Consider the following 23,774-nt stretch of genomic DNA (forward strand, 5'->3'; position numbering starts at 1 on the left):
TGGGCTTGGACGGCACAGCGGACCGGATTGAGGAAAAGAGAGAGGACGCCCTGTGGAAATGGTAGAGGGGTGAAGTACGCTTCACTCCTCTCTGAGCTAAGTACCTCTCTATAAATCTACAAGTTGACACACGTCATTGGAACTCATTGTGGCGCTGCTGTATGTGCTTGGGACAACTAGTTATTTTTGGCTTAAATAAGTTTGGTTTGCTGTGGCTTCATATTTGGAGTTGTTTTGAGTTTGGAGGAGTATTGTGTCACGTGTGTGGGTGTGGGTCATCTCTCCTTCCCTTCACTCTGTATGAATGCACCCATCCAATTCCGTCCCTCACCTGGTGATTAGTGTAAATGTTTCCACCTGGGGTGATTGGCGCACCTGGGGTGAGCTGTGGGTTTTCCTGGCCACACAAGCTGCCATATATACAGGTGGAGAGTGGAGAGAAGGCAGAGCAAACCGGCAGAGCAAACGGACACGAGCAAGTGACAGATGGGCTTGGACGGCACAGCGGACCGGATTGAGGAAAAGAGAGAGGACGCCCTGTGGAAATGGTAGAGGGGTGAAGTACGCTTCACTCCTCTCTGAGCTAAGTACCTCTCTATAAATCTACAAGTTGACACACGTCATTGGAACTCATTGTGGCGCTGCTGTATGTGCTTGGGACAACTAGTTATTTTTGGCTTAAATAAGTTTGGTTTGCTGTGGCTTCATATTTGGAGTTGTTTTGAGTTTGGAGGAGTATTGTGTCACGGGGTGACGTGTGTGGGTGTGGGTCATCTCTCCTTCCCTTCACTCTGTATGAATGCACCCATCCAATTCCGTCCCTCACCTGGTGATTAGTGTAAATGTTTCCACCTGGGGTGATTGGCGCACCTGGGGTGAGCTGTGGGTCTTCCTGGCCACACAAGCTGCCATATATACAGGTGGAGAGTGGAGAGAAGGCAGAGCAAACCGGCAGAGCAAACCGGCAGAGCAAACGGACACGAGCAAGTGACAGATGGGCTTGGACGGCACAGCGGACCGGATTGAGGAAAAGAGAGAGGACGCCCTGTGGAAATGGTAGAGGGGTGAAGTACGCTTCACTCCTCTCTGAGCTAAGTACCTCTCTATGAATCTACAAGTTGACACACGTCATTGGAACTCATTGTGGCGCTGCTGTATGTGCTTGGGACAACTAGTTATTTTTGGCTTAAATAAGTTTGGTTTGCTGTGGCTTCATATTTGGAGTTGTTTTGAGTTTGGAGGAGTATTGTGTCACGGGGTGACGGGTGTGGGTCATCTCTCCTTCCCTTCACTCTGTATGAATGCACCCATCCAATTCCGTCCCTCACCTGGTGATTAGTGTAAATGTTTCCACCTGGGGTGATTGGCGCACCTGGGGTGAGCTGTGGGTTTTCCTGGCCACACAAGCTGCCATATATACAGGTGGAGAGTGGAGAGAAGGCAGAGCAAACCGGCAGAGCAAACCGGCACGAGCAAGTGACAGATGGGCTTGGACGGGACGGAGACAGGACAGCCAGGGCCATGAGTGGTACGAGAGCTGGTGACGAGGCGGTGCGTGGGACAGCACGGCGGACCGGATTGAGGAAAAGAGAGAGGACGCCCTGTGGAAATGGTAGAGGGGTGAAGTACGCTTCACTCCTCTCTGAGCTAAGTACCTCTCTATAAATCTACAAGTTGACACGGTTGACACACGTCATTGGAACTCATTGTGGTGTCTCTGGTGTCTCTTGACACCAGAGAGGCTGAATACCGCACTGAGTCAATGCGGTCTTAGCCTCTCTGGTGTCAACACTCTGTCTGATTTGGGATTTTTTTTTTTTTTTTCCAAAATCAGACTTGACACCAGAGAGGCTGAATACCGCACTGAGTCAATGCGGTCTTAGCCTCTCTGGTGTCAACACTCTGTCTGATTTTGGATTATTATTATTTTTTTCCAAAATCAGACTTGACACCAGAGAGGCTGAATACCGCACTGAGTCAATGCGGTCTTAGCCTCTCTGGTGTCAATGTCACGGGGTGACTGTGTGTGGGTGTGGGTCATCTCTCCTTCACTGCACTCTGTATGAATGCACCCATCCAATTCCCTCCCTCACCTGGTGATTAGTGTGAATGTTTCCACCTGGGGTGATTGGCGCACCTGGGGTGAGCTGTGGGTTTTCCTGGCCACACAAGCTGCCATATATACAGGTGGAGAGTGGAGAGAAGGGAGAGCAAACCGGCAGAGCACACCGGCAGAGCAAACGGACACGAGCAAGTGACAGATGGGCTTGGACGGCACAGCGGACCGGATTGAGGAAAAGAGAGAGGACGCCCTGTGGAAATGGTAGAGGGGTGAAGTACGCTTCACTCCTCTCTGAGCTAAGTACCTCTCTATAAATCTACAAGTTGACACACGTCATTGGAACTCATTGTGGCGCTGCTGTATGTGCTTGGGACAACTAGTTATTTTTGGCTTAAATAAGTTTGGTTTGCTGTGGCTTCATATTTGGAGTTGTTTTGAGTTTGGAGGAGTATTGTGTCACGGGGTGACGTGTGTGGGTGTGGGTCATCTCTCCTTCCCTTCACTCTGTATGAATGCACCCATCCAATTCCGTCCCTCACCTGGTGATTAGTGTAAATGTTTCCACCTGGGGTGATTGGCGCACCTGGGGTGAGCTGTGGGTTTTCCTGGCCACACAAGCTGCCATATATACAGGTGGAGAGTGGAGAGAAGGCAGAGCAAACCGGCAGAGCAAACGGACACGAGCAAGTGACAGATGGGCTTGGACGGCACAGCGGACCGGATTGAGGAAAAGAGAGAGGACGCCCTGTGGAAATGGTAGAGGGGTGAAGTACGCTTCACTCCTCTCTGAGCTAAGTACCTCTCTATAAATCTACAAGTTGACACGGTTGACACACGTCATTGGAACTCATTGTGGTGTCTCTGGTGTCTCTTGACACCAGAGAGAGGACGCCCTGTGGAAATGGTAGAGGGGTGAAGTACGCTTCACTCCTCTCTGAGCTAAGTACCTCTCTATAAATCTACAAGTTGACACGGTTGACACACGTCATTGGAACTCATTGTGGTGTCTCTGGTGTCTCTTGACACCAGAGAGGCTGAATACCGCACTGAGTCAATGCGGTCTTAGCCTCTCTGGTGTCAACACTCTGTCTGATTTTGGATTTTTTTTTTTTTTTCCAAAATCAGACTTGACACCAGAGAGGCTGAATACCGCACTGAGTCAATGCGGTCTTAGCCTCTCTGGTGTCAACACTCTGTCTGATTTTGGATTATTATTATTTTTTTCCAAAATCAGACTTGACACCAGAGAGGCTGAATACCGCACTGAGTCAATGCGGTCTTAGCCTCTCTGGTGTCAATGTCACGGGGTGACTGTGTGTGGGTGTGGGTCATCTCTCCTTCACTGCACTCTGTATGAATGCACCCATCCAATTCCCTCCCTCACCTGGTGATTAGTGTGAATGTTTCCACCTGGGGTGATTGGCGCACCTGGGGTGAGCTGTGGGTTTTCCTGGCCACACAAGCTGCCATATATACAGGTGGAGAGTGGAGAGAAGGGAGAGCAAACCGGCAGAGCACACCGGCAGAGCAAACGGACACGAGCAAGTGACAGATGGGCTTGGACGGCACAGCGGACCGGATTGAGGAAAAGAGAGAGGACGCCCTGTGGAAATGGTAGAGGGGTGAAGTACGCTTCACTCCTCTCCGAGCTAAGTACCTCTCTATAAATCTACAAGTTGACACACGTCATTGGAACTCATTGTGGCGCTGCTGTATGTGCTTGGGACAACTAGTTATTTTTGGCTTAAATAAGTTTGGTTTGCTGTGGCTTCATATTTGGAGTTGTTTTGAGTTTGGAGGAGTATTGTGTCACGGGGTGACGTGTGTGGGTGTGGGTCATCTCTCCTTCCCTTCACTCTGTATGAATGCACCCATCCAATTCCGTCCCTCACCTGGTGATTAGTGTAAATGTTTCCACCTGGGGTGATTGGCGCACCTGGGGTGAGCTGTGGGTCTTCCTGGCCACACAAGCTGCCATATATACAGGTGGAGAGTGGAGAGAAGGCAGAGCAAACCGGCAGAGCAAACCGGCAGAGCAAACGGACACGAGCAAGTGACAGATGGGCTTGGACGGCACAGCGGACCGGATTGAGGAAAAGAGAGAGGACGCCCTGTGGAAATGGTAGAGGGGTGAAGTACGCTTCACTCCTCTCTGAGCTAAGTACCTCTCTATGAATCTACAAGTTGACACACGTCATTGGAACTCATTGTGGCGCTGCTGTATGTGCTTGGGACAACTAGTTATTTTTGGCTTAAATAAGTTTGGTTTGCTGTGGCTTCATATTTGGAGTTGTTTTGAGTTTGGAGGAGTATTGTGTCACGGGGTGACGGGTGTGGGTCATCTCTCCTTCCCTTCACTCTGTATGAATGCACCCATCCAATTCCGTCCCTCACCTGGTGATTAGTGTAAATGTTTCCACCTGGGGTGATTGGCGCACCTGGGGTGAGCTGTGGGTTTTCCTGGCCACACAAGCTGCCATATATACAGGTGGAGAGTGGAGAGAAGGCAGAGCAAACCGGCAGAGCAAACCGGCACGAGCAAGTGACAGATGGGCTTGGACGGGACGGAGACAGGACAGCCAGGGCCATGAGTGGTACGAGAGCTGGTGACGAGGCGGTGCGTGGGACAGCACGGCGGACCGGATTGAGGAAAAGAGAGAGGACGCCCTGTGGAAATGGTAGAGGGGTGAAGTACGCTTCACTCCTCTCTGAGCTAAGTACCTCTCTATAAATCTACAAGTTGACACGGTTGACACACGTCATTGGAACTCATTGTGGTGTCTCTGGTGTCTCTTGACACCAGAGAGGCTGAATACCGCACTGAGTCAATGCGGTCTTAGCCTCTCTGGTGTCAACACTCTGTCTGATTTTGGATTTTTTTTTTTTTTTCCAAAATCAGACTTGACACCAGAGAGGCTGAATACCGCACTGAGTCAATGCGGTCTTAGCCTCTCTGGTGTCAACACTCTGTCTGATTTTGGATTATTATTATTTTTTTCCAAAATCAGACTTGACACCAGAGAGGCTGAATACCGCACTGAGTCAATGCGGTCTTAGCCTCTCTGGTGTCAATGTCACGGGGTGACTGTGTGTGGGTGTGGGTCATCTCTCCTTCACTGCACTCTGTATGAATGCACCCATCCAATTCCCTCCCTCACCTGGTGATTAGTGTGAATGTTTCCACCTGGGGTGATTGGCGCACCTGGGGTGAGCTGTGGGTTTTCCTGGCCACACAAGCTGCCATATATACAGGTGGAGAGTGGAGAGAAGGGAGAGCAAACCGGCAGAGCACACCGGCAGAGCAAACGGACACGAGCAAGTGACAGATGGGCTTGGACGGCACAGCGGACCGGATTGAGGAAAAGAGAGAGGACGCCCTGTGGAAATGGTAGAGGGGTGAAGTACGCTTCACTCCTCTCCGAGCTAAGTACCTCTCTATAAATCTACAAGTTGACACACGTCATTGGAACTCATTGTGGCGCTGCTGTATGTGCTTGGGACAACTAGTTATTTTTGGCTTAAATAAGTTTGGTTTGCTGTGGCTTCATATTTGGAGTTGTTTTGAGTTTGGAGGAGTATTGTGTCACGGGGTGACGTGTGTGGGTGTGGGTCATCTCTCCTTCCCTTCACTCTGTATGAATGCACCCATCCAATTCCGTCCCTCACCTGGTGATTAGTGTAAATGTTTCCACCTGGGGTGATTGGCGCACCTGGGGTGAGCTGTGGGTCTTCCTGGCCACACAAGCTGCCATATATACAGGTGGAGAGTGGAGAGAAGGCAGAGCAAACCGGCAGAGCAAACCGGCAGAGCAAACGGACACGAGCAAGTGACAGATGGGCTTGGACGGCACAGCGGACCGGATTGAGGAAAAGAGAGAGGACGCCCTGTGGAAATGGTAGAGGGGTGAAGTACGCTTCACTCCTCTCTGAGCTAAGTACCTCTCTATGAATCTACAAGTTGACACACGTCATTGGAACTCATTGTGGCGCTGCTGTATGTGCTTGGGACAACTAGTTATTTTTGGCTTAAATAAGTTTGGTTTGCTGTGGCTTCATATTTGGAGTTGTTTTGAGTTTGGAGGAGTATTGTGTCACGGGGTGACGGGTGTGGGTCATCTCTCCTTCCCTTCACTCTGTATGAATGCACCCATCCAATTCCGTCCCTCACCTGGTGATTAGTGTAAATGTTTCCACCTGGGGTGATTGGCGCACCTGGGGTGAGCTGTGGGTTTTCCTGGCCACACAAGCTGCCATATATACAGGTGGAGAGTGGAGAGAAGGCAGAGCAAACCGGCAGAGCAAACCGGCACGAGCAAGTGACAGATGGGCTTGGACGGGACGGAGACAGGACAGCCAGGGCCATGAGTGGTACGAGAGCTGGTGACGAGGCGGTGCGTGGGACAGCACGGCGGACCGGATTGAGGAAAAGAGAGAGGACGCCCTGTGGAAATGGTAGAGGGGTGAAGTACGCTTCACTCCTCTCTGAGCTAAGTACCTCTCTATAAATCTACAAGTTGACACGGTTGACACACGTCATTGGAACTCATTGTGGTGTCTCTGGTGTCTCTTGACACCAGAGAGGCTGAATACCGCACTGAGTCAATGCGGTCTTAGCCTCTCTGGTGTCAACACTCTGTCTGATTTTGGATTTTTTTTTTTTTTTCCAAAATCAGACTTGACACCAGAGAGGCTGAATACCGCACTGAGTCAATGCGGTCTTAGCCTCTCTGGTGTCAACACTCTGTCTGATTTTGGATTATTATTATTTTTTTCCAAAATCAGACTTGACACCAGAGAGGCTGAATACCGCACTGAGTCAATGCGGTCTTAGCCTCTCTGGTGTCAATGTCACGGGGTGACTGTGTGTGGGTGTGGGTCATCTCTCCTTCACTGCACTCTGTATGAATGCACCCATCCAATTCCCTCCCTCACCTGGTGATTAGTGTGAATGTTTCCACCTGGGGTGATTGGCGCACCTGGGGTGAGCTGTGGGTTTTCCTGGCCACACAAGCTGCCATATATACAGGTGGAGAGTGGAGAGAAGGGAGAGCAAACCGGCAGAGCACACCGGCAGAGCAAACGGACACGAGCAAGTGACAGATGGGCTTGGACGGCACAGCGGACCGGATTGAGGAAAAGAGAGAGGACGCCCTGTGGAAATGGTAGAGGGGTGAAGTACGCTTCACTCCTCTCCGAGCTAAGTACCTCTCTATAAATCTACAAGTTGACACACGTCATTGGAACTCATTGTGGCGCTGCTGTATGTGCTTGGGACAACTAGTTATTTTTGGCTTAAATAAGTTTGGTTTGCTGTGGCTTCATATTTGGAGTTGTTTTGAGTTTGGAGGAGTATTGTGTCACGGGGTGACGTGTGTGGGTGTGGGTCATCTCTCCTTCCCTTCACTCTGTATGAATGCACCCATCCAATTCCGTCCCTCACCTGGTGATTAGTGTAAATGTTTCCACCTGGGGTGATTGGCGCACCTGGGGTGAGCTGTGGGTCTTCCTGGCCACACAAGCTGCCATATATACAGGTGGAGAGTGGAGAGAAGGCAGAGCAAACCGGCAGAGCAAACCGGCAGAGCAAACGGACACGAGCAAGTGACAGATGGGCTTGGACGGCACAGCGGACCGGATTGAGGAAAAGAGAGAGGACGCCCTGTGGAAATGGTAGAGGGGTGAAGTACGCTTCACTCCTCTCTGAGCTAAGTACCTCTCTATGAATCTACAAGTTGACACACGTCATTGGAACTCATTGTGGCGCTGCTGTATGTGCTTGGGACAACTAGTTATTTTTGGCTTAAATAAGTTTGGTTTGCTGTGGCTTCATATTTGGAGTTGTTTTGAGTTTGGAGGAGTATTGTGTCACGGGGTGACGGGTGTGGGTCATCTCTCCTTCCCTTCACTCTGTATGAATGCACCCATCCAATTCCGTCCCTCACCTGGTGATTAGTGTAAATGTTTCCACCTGGGGTGATTGGCGCACCTGGGGTGAGCTGTGGGTTTTCCTGGCCACACAAGCTGCCATATATACAGGTGGAGAGTGGAGAGAAGGCAGAGCAAACCGGCAGAGCAAACCGGCACGAGCAAGTGACAGATGGGCTTGGACGGGACGGAGACAGGACAGCCAGGGCCATGAGTGGTACGAGAGCTGGTGACGAGGCGGTGCGTGGGACAGCACGGCGGACCGGATTGAGGAAAAGAGAGAGGACGCCCTGTGGAAATGGTAGAGGGGTGAAGTACGCTTCACTCCTCTCTGAGCTAAGTACCTCTCTATAAATCTACAAGTTGACACGGTTGACACACGTCATTGGAACTCATTGTGGTGTCTCTGGTGTCTCTTGACACCAGAGAGGCTGAATACCGCACTGAGTCAATGCGGTCTTAGCCTCTCTGGTGTCAACACTCTGTCTGATTTTGGATTTTTTTTTTTTTTTCCAAAATCAGACTTGACACCAGAGAGGCTGAATACCGCACTGAGTCAATGCGGTCTTAGCCTCTCTGGTGTCAACACTCTGTCTGATTTTGGATTATTATTATTTTTTTCCAAAATCAGACTTGACACCAGAGAGGCTGAATACCGCACTGAGTCAATGCGGTCTTAGCCTCTCTGGTGTCAATGTCACGGGGTGACTGTGTGTGGGTGTGGGTCATCTCTCCTTCACTGCACTCTGTATGAATGCACCCATCCAATTCCCTCCCTCACCTGGTGATTAGTGTGAATGTTTCCACCTGGGGTGATTGGCGCACCTGGGGTGAGCTGTGGGTTTTCCTGGCCACACAAGCTGCCATATATACAGGTGGAGAGTGGAGAGAAGGGAGAGCAAACCGGCAGAGCACACCGGCAGAGCAAACGGACACGAGCAAGTGACAGATGGGCTTGGACGGCACAGCGGACCGGATTGAGGAAAAGAGAGAGGACGCCCTGTGGAAATGGTAGAGGGGTGAAGTACGCTTCACTCCTCTCCGAGCTAAGTACCTCTCTATAAATCTACAAGTTGACACACGTCATTGGAACTCATTGTGGCGCTGCTGTATGTGCTTGGGACAACTAGTTATTTTTGGCTTAAATAAGTTTGGTTTGCTGTGGCTTCATATTTGGAGTTGTTTTGAGTTTGGAGGAGTATTGTGTCACGGGGTGACGTGTGTGGGTGTGGGTCATCTCTCCTTCCCTTCACTCTGTATGAATGCACCCATCCAATTCCGTCCCTCACCTGGTGATTAGTGTAAATGTTTCCACCTGGGGTGATTGGCGCACCTGGGGTGAGCTGTGGGTCTTCCTGGCCACACAAGCTGCCATATATACAGGTGGAGAGTGGAGAGAAGGCAGAGCAAACCGGCAGAGCAAACCGGCAGAGCAAACGGACACGAGCAAGTGACAGATGGGCTTGGACGGCACAGCGGACCGGATTGAGGAAAAGAGAGAGGACGCCCTGTGGAAATGGTAGAGGGGTGAAGTACGCTTCACTCCTCTCTGAGCTAAGTACCTCTCTATGAATCTACAAGTTGACACACGTCATTGGAACTCATTGTGGCGCTGCTGTATGTGCTTGGGACAACTAGTTATTTTTGGCTTAAATAAGTTTGGTTTGCTGTGGCTTCATATTTGGAGTTGTTTTGAGTTTGGAGGAGTATTGTGTCACGGGGTGACGGGTGTGGGTCATCTCTCCTTCCCTTCACTCTGTATGAATGCACCCATCCAATTCCGTCCCTCACCTGGTGATTAGTGTAAATGTTTCCACCTGGGGTGATTGGCGCACCTGGGGTGAGCTGTGGGTTTTCCTGGCCACACAAGCTGCCATATATACAGGTGGAGAGTGGAGAGAAGGCAGAGCAAACCGGCAGAGCAAACCGGCACGAGCAAGTGACAGATGGGCTTGGACGGGACGGAGACAGGACAGCCAGGGCCATGAGTGGTACGAGAGCTGGTGACGAGGCGGTGCGTGGGACAGCACGGCGGACCGGATTGAGGAAAAGAGAGAGGACGCCCTGTGGAAATGGTAGAGGGGTGAAGTACGCTTCACTCCTCTCTGAGCTAAGTACCTCTCTATAAATCTACAAGTTGACACGGTTGACACACGTCATTGGAACTCATTGTGGTGTCTCTGGTGTCTCTTGACACCAGAGAGGCTGAATACCGCACTGAGTCAATGCGGTCTTAGCCTCTCTGGTGTCAACACTCTGTCTGATTTTGGATTTTTTTTTTTTTTTCCAAAATCAGACTTGACACCAGAGAGGCTGAATACCGCACTGAGTCAATGCGGTCTTAGCCTCTCTGGTGTCAACACTCTGTCTGATTTTGGATTATTATTATTTTTTTCCAAAATCAGACTTGACACCAGAGAGGCTGAATACCGCACTGAGTCAATGCGGTCTTAGCCTCTCTGGTGTCAATGTCACGGGGTGACTGTGTGTGGGTGTGGGTCATCTCTCCTTCACTGCACTCTGTATGAATGCACCCATCCAATTCCCTCCCTCACCTGGTGATTAGTGTGAATGTTTCCACCTGGGGTGATTGGCGCACCTGGGGTGAGCTGTGGGTTTTCCTGGCCACACAAGCTGCCATATATACAGGTGGAGAGTGGAGAGAAGGGAGAGCAAACCGGCAGAGCACACCGGCAGAGCAAACGGACACGAGCAAGTGACAGATGGGCTTGGACGGCACAGCGGACCGGATTGAGGAAAAGAGAGAGGACGCCCTGTGGAAATGGTAGAGGGGTGAAGTACGCTTCACTCCTCTCCGAGCTAAGTACCTCTCTATAAATCTACAAGTTGACACACGTCATTGGAACTCATTGTGGCGCTGCTGTATGTGCTTGGGACAACTAGTTATTTTTGGCTTAAATAAGTTTGGTTTGCTGTGGCTTCATATTTGGAGTTGTTTTGAGTTTGGAGGAGTATTGTGTCACGGGGTGACGTGTGTGGGTGTGGGTCATCTCTCCTTCCCTTCACTCTGTATGAATGCACCCATCCAATTCCGTCCCTCACCTGGTGATTAGTGTAAATGTTTCCACCTGGGGTGATTGGCGCACCTGGGGTGAGCTGTGGGTCTTCCTGGCCACACAAGCTGCCATATATACAGGTGGAGAGTGGAGAGAAGGCAGAGCAAACCGGCAGAGCAAACCGGCAGAGCAAACGGACACGAGCAAGTGACAGATGGGCTTGGACGGCACAGCGGACCGGATTGAGGAAAAGAGAGAGGACGCCCTGTGGAAATGGTAGAGGGGTGAAGTACGCTTCACTCCTCTCTGAGCTAAGTACCTCTCTATGAATCTACAAGTTGACACACGTCATTGGAACTCATTGTGGCGCTGCTGTATGTGCTTGGGACAACTAGTTATTTTTGGCTTAAATAAGTTTGGTTTGCTGTGGCTTCATATTTGGAGTTGTTTTGAGTTTGGAGGAGTATTGTGTCACGGGGTGACGGGTGTGGGTCATCTCTCCTTCCCTTCACTCTGTATGAATGCACCCATCCAATTCCGTCCCTCACCTGGTGATTAGTGTAAATGTTTCCACCTGGGGTGATTGGCGCACCTGGGGTGAGCTGTGGGTTTTCCTGGCCACACAAGCTGCCATATATACAGGTGGAGAGTGGAGAGAAGGCAGAGCAAACCGGCAGAGCAAACCGGCACGAGCAAGTGACAGATGGGCTTGGACGGGACGGAGACAGGACAGCCAGGGCCATGAGTGGTACGAGAGCTGGTGACGAGGCGGTGCGTGGGACAGCACGGCGGACCGGATTGAGGAAAAGAGAGAGGACGCCCTGTGGAAATGGTAGAGGGGTGAAGTACGCTTCACTCCTCTCTGAGCTAAGTACCTCTCTATAAATCTACAAGTTGACACGGTTGACACACGTCATTGGAACTCATTGTGGTGTCTCTGGTGTCTCTTGACACCAGAGAGGCTGAATACCGCACTGAGTCAATGCGGTCTTAGCCTCTCTGGTGTCAACACTCTGTCTGATTTGGGATTTTTTTTTTTTTTTTCCAAAATCAGACTTGACACCAGAGAGGCTGAATACCGCACTGAGTCAATGCGGTCTTAGCCTCTCTGGTGTCAACACTCTGTCTGATTTTGGATTATTATTATTTTTTTCCAAAATCAGACTTGACACCAGAGAGGCTGAATACCGCACTGAGTCAATGCGGTCTTAGCCTCTCTGGTGTCAATGTCACGGGGTGACTGTGTGTGGGTGTGGGTCATCTCTCCTTCACTGCACTCTGTATGAATGCACCCATCCAATTCCCTCCCTCACCTGGTGATTAGTGTGAATGTTTCCACCTGGGGTGATTGGCGCACCTGGGGTGAGCTGTGGGTTTTCCTGGCCACACAAGCTGCCATATATACAGGTGGAGAGTGGAGAGAAGGGAGAGCAAACCGGCAGAGCACACCGGCAGAGCAAACGGACACGAGCAAGTGACAGATGGGCTTGGACGGCACAGCGGACCGGATTGAGGAAAAGAGAGAGGACGCCCTGTGGAAATGGTAGAGGGGTGAAGTACGCTTCACTCCTCTCTGAGCTAAGTACCTCTCTATAAATCTACAAGTTGACACACGTCATTGGAACTCATTGTGGCGCTGCTGTATGTGCTTGGGACAACTAGTTATTTTTGGCTTAAATAAGTTTGGTTTGCTGTGGCTTCATATTTGGAGTTGTTTTGAGTTTGGAGGAGTATTGTGTCACGGGGTGACGGGTGTGGGTCATCTCTCCTTCCCTTCACTCTGTATGAATGCACCCATCCAATTCCGTCCCTCACCTGGTGATTAGTGTAAATGTTTCCACCTGGGGTGATTGGCGCACCTGGGGTGAGCTGTGGGTTTTCCTGGCCACACAAGCTGCCATATATACAGGTGGAGAGTGGAGAGAAGGCAGAGCAAACCGGCAGAGCAAACGGACACGAGCAAGTGACAGATGGGCTTGGACGGCACAGCGGACCGGATTGAGGAAAAGAGAGAGGACGCCCTGTGGAAATGGTAGAGGGGTGAAGTACGCTTCACTCCTCTCTGAGCTAAGTACCTCTCTATAAATCTACAAGTTGACACACGTCATTGGAACTCATTGTGGCGGTGCTGTATGTGCTTGGGACAACTAGTTATTTTTGGCTTAAATAAGTTTGGTTTGCTGTGGCTTCATATTTGGAGTTGTTTTGAGTTTGGAGGAGTATTGTGTCACGGGGTGACGTGTGTGGGTCATCTCTCCTTCCCTTCACTCTGTATGAATGCACCCATCCAATTCCGTCCCTCACCTGGTGATTAGTGTAAATGTTTCCACCTGGGGTGATTGGCGCACCTGGGGTGAGCTGTGGGTTTTCCTGGCCACACAAGCTGCCATATATACAGGTGGAGAGTGGAGAGAAGGCAGAGCAAACCGGCAGAGCAAACGGACACGAGCAAGTGACAGATGGGCTTGGACGGCACAGCGGACCGGATTGAGGAAAAGAGAGAGGACGCCCTGTGGAAATGGTAGAGGGGTGAAGTACGCTTCACTCCTCTCTGAGCTAAGTACCTCTCTATGAATCTACAAGTTGACACACGTCATTGGAACTCATTGTGGCGCTGCTGTATGTGCTTGGGACAACTAGTTATTTTTGGCTTAAATAAGTTTGGTTTGCTGTGGCTTCATATTTGGAGTTGTTTTGAGTTTGGAGGAGTATTGTGTCACGGGGTGACGGGAGTGGGTCATCTCTCCTTCCCTTCACTCTGTATGAATGCACCCATCCAATTCCGTCCCTCACCTGGTGATTAGTGTAAATGTTTCCACCTGGGGTGATTGGCGCACCTGGGGTGAGCTGTGGGTTTTCCTGGCCACACAAGCTGCCATATATACAGGTGGAGAGTGGAGAGAAGGCAGAGCAAACCGGCAGAGCAAACCGGCACGAGCAAGTGACAGATGGGCTTGGACGGGACGGAGACAGGACAGCCAGGGCCATGAGTGGTACGAGAGCTGGTGACGAGGCGGTGCGTGGGACAGCACGGCGGACCGGATTGAGGAAAAGAGAGAGGACGCCCTGTGGAAATGGTAGAGGGGTGAAGTACGCTTCACTCCTCTCTGAGCTAAGTACCTCTCTATAAATCTACAAGTTGACACGGTTGACACACGTCATTGGAACTCATTGTGGTGTCTCTGGTGTCTCTTGACACCAGAGAGGCTGAATACCGCACTGAGTCAATGCGGTCTTAGCCTCTCTGGTGTCAACACTCTGTCTGATTTTGGATTTTTTTTTTTTTTTCCAAAATCAGACTTGACACCAGAGAGGCTGAATACCGCACTGAGTCAATGCGGTCTTAGCCTCTCTGGTGTCAACACTCTGTCTGATTTTGGATTATTATTATTTTTTTCCAAAATCAGACTTGACACCAGAGAGGCTGAATACCGCACTGAGTCAATGCGGTCTTAGCCTCTCTGGTGTCAATGTCACGGGGTGACTGTGTGTGGGTGTGGGTCATCTCTCCTTCACTGCACTCTGTATGAATGCACCCATCCAATTCCCTCCCTCACCTGGTGATTAGTGTGAATGTTTCCACCTGGGGTGATTGGCGCACCTGGGGTGAGCTGTGGGTTTTCCTGGCCACACAAGCTGCCATATATACAGGTGGAGAGTGGAGAGAAGGGAGAGCAAACCGGCAGAGCACACCGGCAGAGCAAACGGACACGAGCAAGTGACAGATGGGCTTGGACGGCACAGCGGACCGGATTGAGGAAAAGAGAGAGGACGCCCTGTGGAAATGGTAGAGGGGTGAAGTACGCTTCACTCCTCTCCGAGCTAAGTACCTCTCTATAAATCTACAAGTTGACACACGTCATTGGAACTCATTGTGGCGCTGCTGTATGTGCTTGGGACAACTAGTTATTTTTGGCTTAAATAAGTTTGGTTTGCTGTGGCTTCATATTTGGAGTTGTTTTGAGTTTGGAGGAGTATTGTGTCACGGGGTGACGTGTGTGGGTGTGGGTCATCTCTCCTTCCCTTCACTCTGTATGAATGCACCCATCCAATTCCGTCCCTCACCTGGTGATTAGTGTAAATGTTTCCACCTGGGGTGATTGGCGCACCTGGGGTGAGCTGTGGGTCTTCCTGGCCACACAAGCTGCCATATATACAGGTGGAGAGTGGAGAGAAGGCAGAGCAAACCGGCAGAGCAAACCGGCAGAGCAAACGGACACGAGCAAGTGACAGATGGGCTTGGACGGCACAGCGGACCGGATTGAGGAAAAGAGAGAGGACGCCCTGTGGAAATGGTAGAGGGGTGAAGTACGCTTCACTCCTCTCTGAGCTAAGTACCTCTCTATGAATCTACAAGTTGACACACGTCATTGGAACTCATTGTGGCGCTGCTGTATGTGCTTGGGACAACTAGTTATTTTTGGCTTAAATAAGTTTGGTTTGCTGTGGCTTCATATTTGGAGTTGTTTTGAGTTTGGAGGAGTATTGTGTCACGGGGTGACGGGTGTGGGTCATCTCTCCTTCCCTTCACTCTGTATGAATGCACCCATCCAATTCCGTCCCTCACCTGGTGATTAGTGTAAATGTTTCCACCTGGGGTGATTGGCGCACCTGGGGTGAGCTGTGGGTTTTCCTGGCCACACAAGCTGCCATATATACAGGTGGAGAGTGGAGAGAAGGCAGAGCAAACCGGCAGAGCAAACCGGCACGAGCAAGTGACAGATGGGCTTGGACGGGACGGAGACAGGACAGCCAGGGCCATGAGTGGTACGAGAGCTGGTGACGAGGCGGTGCGTGGGACAGCACGGCGGACCGGATTGAGGAAAAGAGAGAGGACGCCCTGTGGAAATGGTAGAGGGGTGAAGTACGCTTCACTCCTCTCTGAGCTAAGTACCTCTCTATAAATCTACAAGTTGACACGGTTGACACACGTCATTGGAACTCATTGTGGTGTCTCTGGTGTCTCTTGACACCAGAGAGGCTGAATACCGCACTGAGTCAATGCGGTCTTAGCCTCTCTGGTGTCAACACTCTGTCTGATTTTGGATTTTTTTTTTTTTTTCCAAAATCAGACTTGACACCAGAGAGGCTGAATACCGCACTGAGTCAATGCGGTCTTAGCCTCTCTGGTGTCAACACTCTGTCTGATTTTGGATTATTATTATTTTTTTCCAAAATCAGACTTGACACCAGAGAGGCTGAATACCGCACTGAGTCAATGCGGTCTTAGCCTCTCTGGTGTCAATGTCACGGGGTGACTGTGTGTGGGTGTGGGTCATCTCTCCTTCACTGCACTCTGTATGAATGCACCCATCCAATTCCCTCCCTCACCTGGTGATTAGTGTGAATGTTTCCACCTGGGGTGATTGGCGCACCTGGGGTGAGCTGTGGGTTTTCCTGGCCACACAAGCTGCCATATATACAGGTGGAGAGTGGAGAGAAGGGAGAGCAAACCGGCAGAGCACACCGGCAGAGCAAACGGACACGAGCAAGTGACAGATGGGCTTGGACGGCACAGCGGACCGGATTGAGGAAAAGAGAGAGGACGCCCTGTGGAAATGGTAGAGGGGTGAAGTACGCTTCACTCCTCTCCGAGCTAAGTACCTCTCTATAAATCTACAAGTTGACACACGTCATTGGAACTCATTGTGGCGCTGCTGTATGTGCTTGGGACAACTAGTTATTTTTGGCTTAAATAAGTTTGGTTTGCTGTGGCTTCATATTTGGAGTTGTTTTGAGTTTGGAGGAGTATTGTGTCACGGGGTGACGTGTGTGGGTGTGGGTCATCTCTCCTTCCCTTCACTCTGTATGAATGCACCCATCCAATTCCGTCCCTCACCTGGTGATTAGTGTAAATGTTTCCACCTGGGGTGATTGGCGCACCTGGGGTGAGCTGTGGGTCTTCCTGGCCACACAAGCTGCCATATATACAGGTGGAGAGTGGAGAGAAGGCAGAGCAAACCGGCAGAGCAAACCGGCAGAGCAAACGGACACGAGCAAGTGACAGATGGGCTTGGACGGCACAGCGGACCGGATTGAGGAAAAGAGAGAGGACGCCCTGTGGAAATGGTAGAGGGGTGAAGTACGCTTCACTCCTCTCTGAGCTAAGTACCTCTCTATGAATCTACAAGTTGACACACGTCATTGGAACTCATTGTGGCGCTGCTGTATGTGCTTGGGACAACTAGTTATTTTTGGCTTAAATAAGTTTGGTTTGCTGTGGCTTCATATTTGGAGTTGTTTTGAGTTTGGAGGAGTATTGTGTCACGGGGTGACGGGTGTGGGTCATCTCTCCTTCCCTTCACTCTGTATGAATGCACCCATCCAATTCCGTCCCTCACCTGGTGATTAGTGTAAATGTTTCCACCTGGGGTGATTGGCGCACCTGGGGTGAGCTGTGGGTTTTCCTGGCCACACAAGCTGCCATATATACAGGTGGAGAGTGGAGAGAAGGCAGAGCAAACCGGCAGAGCAAACCGGCACGAGCAAGTGACAGATGGGCTTGGACGGGACGGAGACAGGACAGCCAGGGCCATGAGTGGTACGAGAGCTGGTGACGAGGCGGTGCGTGGGACAGCACGGCGGACCGGATTGAGGAAAAGAGAGAGGACGCCCTGTGGAAATGGTAGAGGGGTGAAGTACGCTTCACTCCTCTCTGAGCTAAGTACCTCTCTATAAATCTACAAGTTGACACGGTTGACACACGTCATTGGAACTCATTGTGGTGTCTCTGGTGTCTCTTGACACCAGAGAGGCTGAATACCGCACTGAGTCAATGCGGTCTTAGCCTCTCTGGTGTCAACACTCTGTCTGATTTTGGATTTTTTTTTTTTTTTCCAAAATCAGACTTGACACCAGAGAGGCTGAATACCGCACTGAGTCAATGCGGTCTTAGCCTCTCTGGTGTCAACACTCTGTCTGATTTTGGATTATTATTATTTTTTTCCAAAATCAGACTTGACACCAGAGAGGCTGAATACCGCACTGAGTCAATGCGGTCTTAGCCTCTCTGGTGTCAATGTCACGGGGTGACTGTGTGTGGGTGTGGGTCATCTCTCCTTCACTGCACTCTGTATGAATGCACCCATCCAATTCCCTCCCTCACCTGGTGATTAGTGTGAATGTTTCCACCTGGGGTGATTGGCGCACCTGGGGTGAGCTGTGGGTTTTCCTGGCCACACAAGCTGCCATATATACAGGTGGAGAGTGGAGAGAAGGGAGAGCAAACCGGCAGAGCACACCGGCAGAGCAAACGGACACGAGCAAGTGACAGATGGGCTTGGACGGCACAGCGGACCGGATTGAGGAAAAGAGAGAGGACGCCCTGTGGAAATGGTAGAGGGGTGAAGTACGCTTCACTCCTCTCCGAGCTAAGTACCTCTCTATAAATCTACAAGTTGACACACGTCATTGGAACTCATTGTGGCGCTGCTGTATGTGCTTGGGACAACTAGTTATTTTTGGCTTAAATAAGTTTGGTTTGCTGTGGCTTCATATTTGGAGTTGTTTTGAGTTTGGAGGAGTATTGTGTCACGGGGTGACGTGTGTGGGTGTGGGTCATCTCTCCTTCCCTTCACTCTGTATGAATGCACCCATCCAATTCCGTCCCTCACCTGGTGATTAGTGTAAATGTTTCCACCTGGGGTGATTGGCGCACCTGGGGTGAGCTGTGGGTCTTCCTGGCCACACAAGCTGCCATATATACAGGTGGAGAGTGGAGAGAAGGCAGAGCAAACCGGCAGAGCAAACCGGCAGAGCAAACGGACACGAGCAAGTGACAGATGGGCTTGGACGGCACAGCGGACCGGATTGAGGAAAAGAGAGAGGACGCCCTGTGGAAATGGTAGAGGGGTGAAGTACGCTTCACTCCTCTCTGAGCTAAGTACCTCTCTATGAATCTACAAGTTGACACACGTCATTGGAACTCATTGTGGCGCTGCTGTATGTGCTTGGGACAACTAGTTATTTTTGGCTTAAATAAGTTTGGTTTGCTGTGGCTTCATATTTGGAGTTGTTTTGAGTTTGGAGGAGTATTGTGTCACGGGGTGACGGGTGTGGGTCATCTCTCCTTCCCTTCACTCTGTATGAATGCACCCATCCAATTCCGTCCCTCACCTGGTGATTAGTGTAAATGTTTCCACCTGGGGTGATTGGCGCACCTGGGGTGAGCTGTGGGTTTTCCTGGCCACACAAGCTGCCATATATACAGGTGGAGAGTGGAGAGAAGGCAGAGCAAACCGGCAGAGCAAACCGGCACGAGCAAGTGACAGATGGGCTTGGACGGGACGGAGACAGGACAGCCAGGGCCATGAGTGGTACGAGAGCTGGTGACGAGGCGGTGCGTGGGACAGCACGGCGGACCGGATTGAGGAAAAGAGAGAGGACGCCCTGTGGAAATGGTAGAGGGGTGAAGTACGCTTCACTCCTCTCTGAGCTAAGTACCTCTCTATAAATCTACAAGTTGACACGGTTGACACACGTCATTGGAACTCATTGTGGTGTCTCTGGTGTCTCTTGACACCAGAGAGGCTGAATACCGCACTGAGTCAATGCGGTCTTAGCCTCTCTGGTGTCAACACTCTGTCTGATTTTGGATTTTTTTTTTTTTTTCCAAAATCAGACTTGACACCAGAGAGGCTGAATACCGCACTGAGTCAATGCGGTCTTAGCCTCTCTGGTGTCAACACTCTGTCTGATTTTGGATTATTATTATTTTTTTCCAAAATCAGACTTGACACCAGAGAGGCTGAATACCGCACTGAGTCAATGCGGTCTTAGCCTCTCTGGTGTCAATGTCACGGGGTGACTGTGTGTGGGTGTGGGTCATCTCTCCTTCACTGCACTCTGTATGAATGCACCCATCCAATTCCCTCCCTCACCTGGTGATTAGTGTGAATGTTTCCACCTGGGGTGATTGGCGCACCTGGGGTGAGCTGTGGGTTTTCCTGGCCACACAAGCTGCCATATATACAGGTGGAGAGTGGAGAGAAGGGAGAGCAAACCGGCAGAGCACACCGGCAGAGCAAACGGACACGAGCAAGTGACAGATGGGCTTGGACGGCACAGCGGACCGGATTGAGGAAAAGAGAGAGGACGCCCTGTGGAAATGGTAGAGGGGTGAAGTACGCTTCACTCCTCTCCGAGCTAAGTACCTCTCTATAAATCTACAAGTTGACACACGTCATTGGAACTCATTGTGGCGCTGCTGTATGTGCTTGGGACAACTAGTTATTTTTGGCTTAAATAAGTTTGGTTTGCTGTGGCTTCATATTTGGAGTTGTTTTGAGTTTGGAGGAGTATTGTGTCACGGGGTGACGTGTGTGGGTGTGGGTCATCTCTCCTTCCCTTCACTCTGTATGAATGCACCCATCCAATTCCGTCCCTCACCTGGTGATTAGTGTAAATGTTTCCACCTGGGGTGATTGGCGCACCTGGGGTGAGCTGTGGGTCTTCCTGGCCACACAAGCTGCCATATATACAGGTGGAGAGTGGAGAGAAGGCAGAGCAAACCGGCAGAGCAAACCGGCAGAGCAAACGGACACGAGCAAGTGACAGATGGGCTTGGACGGCACAGCGGACCGGATTGAGGAAAAGAGAGAGGACGCCCTGTGGAAATGGTAGAGGGGTGAAGTACGCTTCACTCCTCTCTGAGCTAAGTACCTCTCTATGAATCTACAAGTTGACACACGTCATTGGAACTCATTGTGGCGCTGCTGTATGTGCTTGGGACAACTAGTTATTTTTGGCTTAAATAAGTTTGGTTTGCTGTGGCTTCATATTTGGAGTTGTTTTGAGTTTGGAGGAGTATTGTGTCACGGGGTGACGGGTGTGGGTCATCTCTCCTTCCCTTCACTCTGTATGAATGCACCCATCCAATTCCGTCCCTCACCTGGTGATTAGTGTAAATGTTTCCACCTGGGGTGATTGGCGCACCTGGGGTGAGCTGTGGGTTTTCCTGGCCACACAAGCTGCCATATATACAGGTGGAGAGTGGAGAGAAGGCAGAGCAAACCGGCAGAGCAAACCGGCACGAGCAAGTGACAGATGGGCTTGGACGGGACGGAGACAGGACAGCCAGGGCCATGAGTGGTACGAGAGCTGGTGACGAGGCGGTGCGTGGGACAGCACGGCGGACCGGATTGAGGAAAAGAGAGAGGACGCCCTGTGGAAATGGTAGAGGGGTGAAGTACGCTTCACTCCTCTCTGAGCTAAGTACCTCTCTATAAATCTACAAGTTGACACGGTTGACACACGTCATTGGAACTCATTGTGGTGTCTCTGGTGTCTCTTGACACCAGAGAGGCTGAATACCGCACTGAGTCAATGCGGTCTTAGCCTCTCTGGTGTCAACACTCTGTCTGATTTGGGATTTTTTTTTTTTTTTTCCAAAATCAGACTTGACACCAGAGAGGCTGAATACCGCACTGAGTCAATGCGGTCTTAGCCTCTCTGGTGTCAACACTCTGTCTGATTTTGGATTATTATTATTTTTTTCCAAAATCAGACTTGACACCAGAGAGGCTGAATACCGCACTGAGTCAATGCGGTCTTAGCCTCTCTGGTGTCAATGTCACGGGGTGACTGTGTGTGGGTGTGGGTCATCTCTCCTTCACTGCACTCTGTATGAATGCACCCATCCAATTCCCTCCCTCACCTGGTGATTAGTGTGAATGTTTCCACCTGGGGTGATTGGCGCACCTGGGGTGAGCTGTGGGTTTTCCTGGCCACACAAGCTGCCATATATACAGGTGGAGAGTGGAGAGAAGGGAGAGCAAACCGGCAGAGCACACCGGCAGAGCAAACGGACACGAGCAAGTGACAGATGGGCTTGGACGGCACAGCGGACCGGATTGAGGAAAAGAGAGAGGACGCCCTGTGGAAATGGTAGAGGGGTGAAGTACGCTTCACTCCTCTCTGAGCTAAGTACCTCTCTATAAATCTACAAGTTGACACACGTCATTGGAACTCATTGTGGCGCTGCTGTATGTGCTTGGGACAACTAGTTATTTTTGGCTTAAATAAGTTTGGTTTGCTGTGGCTTCATATTTGGAGTTGTTTTGAGTTTGGAGGAGTATTGTGTCACGGGGTGACGGGTGTGGGTCATCTCTCCTTCCCTTCACTCTGTATGAATGCACCCATCCAATTCCGTCCCTCACCTGGTGATTAGTGTAAATGTTTCCACCTGGGGTGATTGGCGCACCTGGGGTGAGCTGTGGGTTTTCCTGGCCACACAAGCTGCCATATATACAGGTGGAGAGTGGAGAGAAGGCAGAGCAAACCGGCAGAGCAAACGGACACGAGCAAGTGACAGATGGGCTTGGACGGCACAGCGGACCGGATTGAGGAAAAGAGAGAGGACGCCCTGTGGAAATGGTAGAGGGGTGAAGTACGCTTCACTCCTCTCTGAGCTAAGTACCTCTCTATAAATCTACAAGTTGACACACGTCATTGGAACTCATTGTGGCGGTGCTGTATGTGCTTGGGACAACTAGTTATTTTTGGCTTAAATAAGTTTGGTTTGCTGTGGCTTCATATTTGGAGTTGTTTTGAGTTTGGAGGAGTATTGTGTCACGGGGTGACGTGTGTGGGTCATCTCTCCTTCCCTTCACTCTGTATGAATGCACCCATCCAATTCCGTCCCTCACCTGGTGATTAGTGTAAATGTTTCCACCTGGGGTGATTGGCGCACCTGGGGTGAGCTGTGGGTTTTCCTGGCCACACAAGCTGCCATATATACAGGTGGAGAGTGGAGAGAAGGCAGAGCAAACCGGCAGAGCAAACGGACACGAGCAAGTGACAGATGGGCTTGGACGGCACAGCGGACCGGATTGAGGAAAAGAGAGAGGACGCCCTGTGGAAATGGTAGAGGGGTGAAGTACGCTTCACTCCTCTCTGAGCTAAGTACCTCTCTATGAATCTACAAGTTGACACACGTCATTGGAACTCATTGTGGCGCTGCTGTATGTGCTTGGGACAACTAGTTATTTTTGGCTTAAATAAGTTTGGTTTGCTGTGGCTTCATATTTGGAGTTGTTTTGAGTTTGGAGGAGTATTGTGTCACGGGGTGACGGGTGTGGGTCATCTCTCCTTCCCTTCACTCTGTATGAATGCACCCATCCAATTCCGTCCCTCACCTGGTGATTAGTGTAAATGTTTCCACCTGGGGTGATTGGCGCACCTGGGGTGAGCTGTGGGTTTTCCTGGCCACACAAGCTGCCATATATACAGGTGGAGAGTGGAGAGAAGGCAGAGCAAACCGGCAGAGCAAACGGACACGAGCAAGTGACAGATGGGCTTGGACGGCACAGCGGACCGGATTGAGGAAAAGAGAGAGGACGCCCTGTGGAAATGGTAGAGGGGTGAAGTACGCTTCACTCCTCTCTGAGCTAAGTACCTCTCTATGAATCTACAAGTAGACACACGTCATTGGAACTCATTGTGGCGCTGCTGTATGTGCTTGGGACAACTAGTTATTTTTGGCTTAAATAAGTTTGGTTTGCTGTGGCTTCATATTTGGAGTTGTTTTGAGTTTGGAGGAGTATTGTGTCACGGGGTGACGGGTGTGGGTCATCTCTCCTTCCCTTCACTCTGTATGAATGCACCCATCCAATTCCGTCCCTCACCTGGTGATTAGTGTAAATGTTTCCACCTGGGGTGATTGGCGCACCTGGGGTGAGCTGTGGGTTTTCCTGGCCACACAAGCTGCCATATATACAGGTGGAGAGTGGAGAGAAGGCAGAGCAAACCGGCAGAGCAAACCGGCACGAGCA

Source organism: Poromitra crassiceps (assembly GCF_964638095.1).
Source record: "Poromitra crassiceps genome assembly, contig: HAP1_SCAFFOLD_127, whole genome shotgun sequence".
NCBI classification, from domain to species: domain Eukaryota; kingdom Metazoa; phylum Chordata; class Actinopteri; order Beryciformes; family Melamphaidae; genus Poromitra; species Poromitra crassiceps.